Raw genomic sequence first — 7,506 nt, forward strand, 5'->3', positions numbered from 1 at the left:
AGGGTTTATCGGCAGTTCAGAGCAACTTTGAATACTTCCCAACAAGTAATTAGATAGATCTCGAAACATCAACTCCAATGGCGTTCATTAAACTCGACGTGACATGACACTTGGCAGTGACCTTTTTCAAACATCACTTTTGAAAATCTATTTTCCTTAAAAAACTTTTCTTTCATGTTTTTATTATTTTGGCATAAAAATGTTTTGTCTTATCTATCAAGAAGCGGGAGATCAGAAAAATCAACCGGAGATAGCAAGACAAGGAGCAGACCACCGAAGAGATCAACACAGATCAGTTCATTTTTTAAACTGACAATTTTTCTATGGATGCAGGTCTATAGGTTGCCTCAAAATCAGCATATTATTTCATTCAATGAATACGGAGAAGTTAAAAGGGCGAAGAGCTCCCCAAAATTGACAATTTTTTCTGTGAATGCAGGAAATGATTTATGCTGCTTATATTAAAAATGTTGAAATATGAATAACAGTATTTCATTCAATTCCCAACAAGGCGAGGTCCATAATGAATATGCAAATATGTTCAGGGCTGGAACAAATGAAAACCTCGAAGAAAGAAATTTTATTTGTTTTCCAGCAACTAAAGAAACTTGGAGGACATTATCTGCATCATATTATCAGATATGATGATATTCTTACCTTGAAGGTTATTTATACTGTATTGTCGACTGAGATAATACCACTACTTGGAGAGTTATTTATATTGTATTGTCAAATGAGATGATACCGCTACTCCGAGGGTCATTTTTATTTATATTGTCAAATGAGATGATACCACTACTCTGAGGGTCATTTTTATTTGTATTGCCGATTAGGACAAAACTGCCACCCAGAAGATACCCAGAAGATCACTTATGTTGCTTGGTGAAGCATTATCTTCGTTCGGTATCAGGGAGGCATCAAGAGAAAAAGGCATGCATCGCAAGAAAAGATTCATGCATTACAAGAGAAGAATTCATGCATTGCAAGAAATTCATGCATCGCAAGAAGAGATTCATGCATTGTAAGAGAAGATTCACGCATCGCGGGAGAAGGAATTCATGCATCGCGGGAAAAAGAATCATGCATCGCGGGAGAAGGATTTCATGCATCGCGAGAAAAGATTCATGCACTACAAGAGAAGGATTCATGCATCGCGAGAAAATATTCATGCATTGCAATAGAAGAATTCATGCATTGCAAGATAAGATTCATGCATCGTGGGAAGAGATTCATGCATTGCAAGAGAAGATTCATGCATCGCGGGAAGTGATTCATGCATTGCAGGAGAAGATTCATGCATCGCGGGAAAAAGATTCATGCATCGCGGAAGAAGGAGTTCATGCATCGCGAGAAAAGATTCATGCATTACAAGAGAAGAATTCATGCATCGCGAAAAAGAAACCATGCATCGCGAGAAAGAGATATATGCATAGCAAGAAAAAGAGCCATCCATAGCAAGAGAAAAGGTCATGCATCACGGGAAAGCGATTCATGCATAACAAGAGAAGGATTCGTGCATCGCGAAAAAGAAGTCATGCATCGCGGAAAAGAGTCATGCATCGCAGGAGAAAAGAGTTATGCATCACAGCAGAAAGATTTACCCATTACAAGAAGATCAACATCGACTGCATCATTTTTCTTTGCAACAACGACATCAAGAGAATTATCAACATATTACATCAGCCTATTTTGTTACTTTGACGACAAAAGAAGAGTACATTGAAGATTATATCACAAATATGAGACATAAACTTTATTTGCTTTATGTCAAACCCAATAGAGTTGACTTCAGATGTTCAAGGAGAGCAATTAAGTGTCAACACGGTAAAAGACATTGTCTCCCATTTGAGTCGCATCTTTTATGTTAATGAGTTTTATCTCAGTCTTTGTCGAGAGCATCCGAAAGGATGAATTCTCAAAGCAAACCACAGGTGCGGACGACATCAAAAAGGATGCAGCACAACATGGAACATTTTCTTAGCAGCGAACTGGGACATAGTCCAAAGAGGAGTGTCAAACTCTTAGGACGCGAGCAGAGGAGCGACTTCCACCACAATCAAACCACACCCCTATCAGAAGGCATGTGGGTTATCTTTGGATTTGTTGATTTCAGTTTCAGATCCAAAAAATTTGGTATCTACCGGAAGCAGCTTTCCAGTCTAAGTGACAATGCACCAAGAGCTTTGGAAATTATGTCCGTGTAAGTTTTAATTATGGGTGTGAAGTGCACAACATTCATGGCTAAGAAGTTGCAAGCCTCTTTTTCATAACTCGACTTACTTTGTCACTTTTCCAGAACTGAAGGTTATCCTGCATAATAGATTTCCTTTTCAATCGATTGAGTCGAACTACAAGCAGCCTGATTCCCTAACTTGAGGGATATGTAGGCAGCATCAGTGTTGAAACTCGGTTGTATTCCATCATTGATTCTTAAATCTTATTCTCGAGCATTCCGGTCCCTCCATAATTCAGTGTCAAGATGGCTTTTGAATTCTTTCAAAATCATGCGTCAAATCGAGCCTATCGAACTACAAATGGCCTGAACTCTCATATAGCCTGAGATATGTAGGAGACCCATTTCCAGGGTTCAGCCATAATTCCCAAAGTCCGTACCAAAATCCCTTTTTCATAAAAGATGAAGATGTGGTCGGTCAAAATTGGATTCGTCAATTTCATTTTCCTCGAATTTCTTTCACCAATCCAAATCAAATGAGGGACAGTTGTTGACACCCAAATTTGACCCTCCCCGATATTAATTGATCTTTGAGCTTCCTAAATTCCAGGCGACTTGAAATAATTAGTTTTTATAAAGATCAAGTATTTTTCAAGTTACTTTAATTAATTTTATAAATTTTAAATAATATATATATATATATATATATATTTTGTATAATTTTGTATATAATTAGTATATTTTATAAACATTTCAAAAATCGTTTCAAAAAGATTTTAGTTTTTACTTAAAAAACTTTATTAACTTAATTTTGTCTAAATTGCTATTTTATATTTTGGGTCTTTAGTTTTATTTAGCTAATTATTTTGTTCCGTTAAAATTAAGAAGCTCCTTAGTTAATTATATCAATTCGTCTTATTTGAATTACTAGCCGAACTTATCCTAATTAATTTAGTTTGACTACATTTTTAATTCCCATTTGGCTATAACATAAATCCCTATTGCCAAAGCTCAAATTTAACACTAGCCTATTGATTTTAAGAGAAAAAACCAATTATTTGGGCCTATCTTCTCCTCCATTTTCCAGTATTATATACCAACAATACCAAATAATTTTTCAGCCCACCAATTCATTAGCCCCACAACCCACCAGCAGATCCAATTCAATATTCCTTCAGCCAAATTCTTTCTTAAATGGCCCAAACCACTACCAATTCCAAATCCAAAAAGACCCCACCAACAATTCATCACAACAATCCAGCCAACAATAGCAAACAGTACCCGAACGACCCCACCCCTGCATCATTTTTCTTCTTCGCGAAACCCAGCAGTATGAGCTAAAAATCGTGAGCAGCAGCCCAGTAGCAGCACCGACCCAGCAGAACGAGACCCAAATTGCAATCCAGTCCAGCAAATTGACCCGGAATCGGCAGTCCAAAAGCGTCAATGACATCTGCCTCACGTCCCTTTCAGTTGGTACAAACCGCAACAACAAAGGGAAGCACGCGTCTGTCCCATATCCTCTTCCGGAATGGGATGAAACTTCTGACAAAAGGATGTTTGGCCGATTTGGTGAAAGAAATTAGGAGTTTGAATTTCAAAATAGGCCCCATCTTGTCAAAGATTTTTGATCGTTTTCCCTATTTCTTAACCTTAGTTTCCTTCTATATAATGGCTTTTATTCATTGTAGAAGAAGGGGGGAATTTTTTGTGAGATTTTTCGGAGTGAAAAATACAGAGAGAGTTTGAGCAGAAAATTTTCAAAGACGTACTGCAGAATACATTTCGAAAGAAAAGAGATAATAGTTCCGATGTTTGGTCAAATTTTTGCTTGTATTTTTTTGTCCGCGTGAGTTCATCAGATTCGTCGTTTGTGGTGGTGGAAGCTCATCGCCTCTTTCTCGTCCCGTCCCCGCTAGCTGCCCATTGAGAGCCAACTATAAAAATCGACGAACATGTCTCGAAGGTGGAAAAATGCGAAAGTGAAGGAGAATTGAAAATTTGTATTTTGTTATTGTTGAACCTAAGCTTATTTAGTCATTATGTTTATTATTTTATTAGAATTTAGGGCAGGTGAAAATTTGAGCCTAAGGCCCAAAGAAAAATATTTCTTCTGCGTTAGTATAGGATAGGTGCAGGTGACTTAAATGGGCCGAAGGCCCAAAATGAAAATGGACCCAAGTACTGGTCTAGGCGGACAAAAAAAACCATAATTGGGCCCAAATCTCTTTCCCTCTTTGTTTTATTATGTTTATTTACTTGTTAATATTTGTCATTAATCTTAAAAAAAATAAAAATAATTGCAAATTATCTCACTTAAATAGTATTCTAGTATTCCCCCCCCTCCCCCTTTTAAAATGATTCTAAAAATTGTTCAATTCAAATTAAATCAAACGAATTTAGTCAAATAATTAATTGCCGGATAACCGCGTATTATCGGGCATTTTGGGTGCTTTCAAACCCTTCTCGAAATGCTAATATGAACACCGAACCCCTTTGAATATTTTCATTAGATTTCTGTTTTAATCTTTTGAAAAAGTGGTTTTCTTAATTTTCTCTTAAAAATTAAGTGGTGACTCTTAAACCAATCTAAGTATGTTTTTAAATTAAACAGCATTTACAATCAATACCTCCTCAAATATTCTGCCCAATGTGTCCTTTGTATATGACGCTATTTCTCTATTTTTTATAGTTCCAAGAACCAAATAGAAGTCTAGCCTCTAATAAGAAATCTAATATAGGTAATTGACGTGCCTCAACAAGGCAACCATTGATACATTCTGCGATGTTCGAAGTCATCATTTTACCTATGTTTATTGTTGATTGAACTCTCGACCACTTCTTATACCCAACATCCTCAAGATAATCCTTCACCCTATGATCAACTTATACCACCTTAGCCATTAATTTATCAAAATCCTCCTTTCGATATGCCTTTGCCATTGAGTAGAATATATCATTTAGTGTGTTTTTGCTCATTTTGAAGTTTGAACAGACATTCATCCAAATGTGCCATATGCATGCACAATGAGGTACATTTGGGAACACAATGCTTACACTCTTCATAATACTTTCATTTTTATCTGATACAATACACATGTTTTCATGCTCACCAAATGCATTTTTTAATTGTTCGAAGAACCATGTCCAGGAACAGTCATTTTAAGTGTCTACAACACCATATGCCAACGTCAATACGCAACTTAATTACAAAGAAAAACACATTTAACTACTTGATACATAACATTTACACTAAAGATACATTAATTATACATATAAAACGAGTTCACAATTATAACAGTATTACAAAAGTCACACTTGCACCATCGAGTGTGCTCGCTGATACAAAAGTACCTTTGTAAGCCCCGCCAAGATGTGCACCGTCCACTACAACTACAAGTCTGCAGTAGTCGAACCTTCTCATTAATGGCCTCAAGGCTTTGAAAAGATGCATGAATTCATTATTTTCTGACTTGTGAATCCATATTTATGAATTTGAATACACAGTATTTAGCATGCATATGTATCTCGGCATGTGCCTATATCCATCTGATGGTTTACCCCTTAGCATTTCTAGTGCACGTTCCTTAGCACGCCATGCTTGCTGGTATGATATTTCAACCCATTAGAATTTTCGAATATCTTCAATTACATCTTTCGGCGTATGAATTTGTTTATGATTTAGCAATTTAGGGGCAGCCACACAACTAATAAACCCAACTGTTGCTTGTACTTTTGTTAGTATCCTATCCCGCATTGGACACGTATGTTCACTATTGAATTATCTCACTTTGAATACATCAGATTTCTTTATGCACGAAGCCTTTAAACTCCAGCCACATTCATCACTGAAGCACACTAACACATACATGTACAAATATTTTTATCAGATTAATTCATATAACATATACATTTCAAATATACAATGTTACAGTGTTTCATAACTTGTCACATAATTATCCACATTAATGTATAATCCATAATAACGACCACACCAATTTTTTTACAATATTTTTATGTATTAGATTCACAAGTTTATCACGATACACCTAATCTAATAAACAATACTAATCCTACTAATAATCATTACCAATTTGTTCAAATCTCAAACACTAACAAACTTATCAATATAATACATATACTAATTATACTTATGTATCACACACATTAGAAAATGGAAGTGTATCATCATTCATATATCTAGAAACTGAAGAAAACCAATTCAAATTAGAGATCAAACACTTCAATACCTTTTTCTATATGATCTTTTCACTCTGAAATTGAAGTTGTTCTTTATTTAATATTTCACCATTACATCAATGAGTGTTGCTTTATCCTTATACAACTGACCCGTCTTCACATTTGTACTCTTGGAATAAGTTATGTAATTTGTAGCATTTAATTCTGAAATATAATATGAATCACAAATTCTTGATTCAATCATAGGAAGAGCTTCTGTATCTCTTTTTGACCCTTCGACGCATAGGATTTATCCGGATCTACCATCTATATGCAAATTCTCTGTAACTTTCGATCGAATTCTGCTTCATCTTCTCCAAGGAGTAACGATCAGGAACGATCTCCACATTGTAGGTGAATAGTTCGATGAAGTCCTTAGCCTGAGCGTTCCAGCTAGACCACTGTCTCGTTTCATGAGACGTAAACCATTCTAGAGCCTCTCCTCTCAGACTTTGGCTAAAAAGCCGCATTAACAAAGTTTCGTCTCTCCCAACTCCCACGAGTTGGTCACAGAAGGCCCTCAGGTGTGCTAAGGGGTTCCCCGATCCTCCGAAGATGTCGAATTTTGGCACCTTGAACCCTTCCGGGAGGTCCAAATTCGGATGAATGCACGGGTCTTCGTGACTCAACCCGGCGACCTCAGGAATGCAGTTCAACTCCTTCATGGCTTTTCTAATTTCCTCCTTCATATCTATCTTAGCAGTCTCTATCTTTGACCTTCACTCTCTATCCCTCTCCCTCTCCTCATAGTGGTCGAGCTCCGAACCATGGGCGTCATGCTCGTTGGGGACCGAGATTTGGAAAGTGGCTTTTTAAGGTAGGGGTGGAGCAATTGAGGGGCTCTGGCCATTTAAAGGGGCGCGATAGTTTTGGGGGAAAGTCTGGGGGCTGGTATACTGGTTTTGGTGAAGGAGGGAAGTGCGTGGGTTATTAGCATTTTGGCTGTGAGGGGGTAGACCAGTTTGGTGGTTTGCATTGGGGGGAGGGAGTGGTGCTTGGAGGTTGGTATTTTGAGGAGGGGGTGGTGTTTGATAAGAGGCTGAGGCGAAATGGGGGTTTGGGGCGGTAAGGTCAATGATGGAGGGATTATGAGC

The sequence above is a fragment of the Solanum tuberosum genome, unplaced genomic scaffold (assembly GCF_000226075.1).
Source record: "Solanum tuberosum cultivar DM 1-3 516 R44 unplaced genomic scaffold, SolTub_3.0 scf00375, whole genome shotgun sequence".
Lineage (NCBI taxonomy): Eukaryota > Viridiplantae > Streptophyta > Magnoliopsida > Solanales > Solanaceae > Solanum > Solanum tuberosum.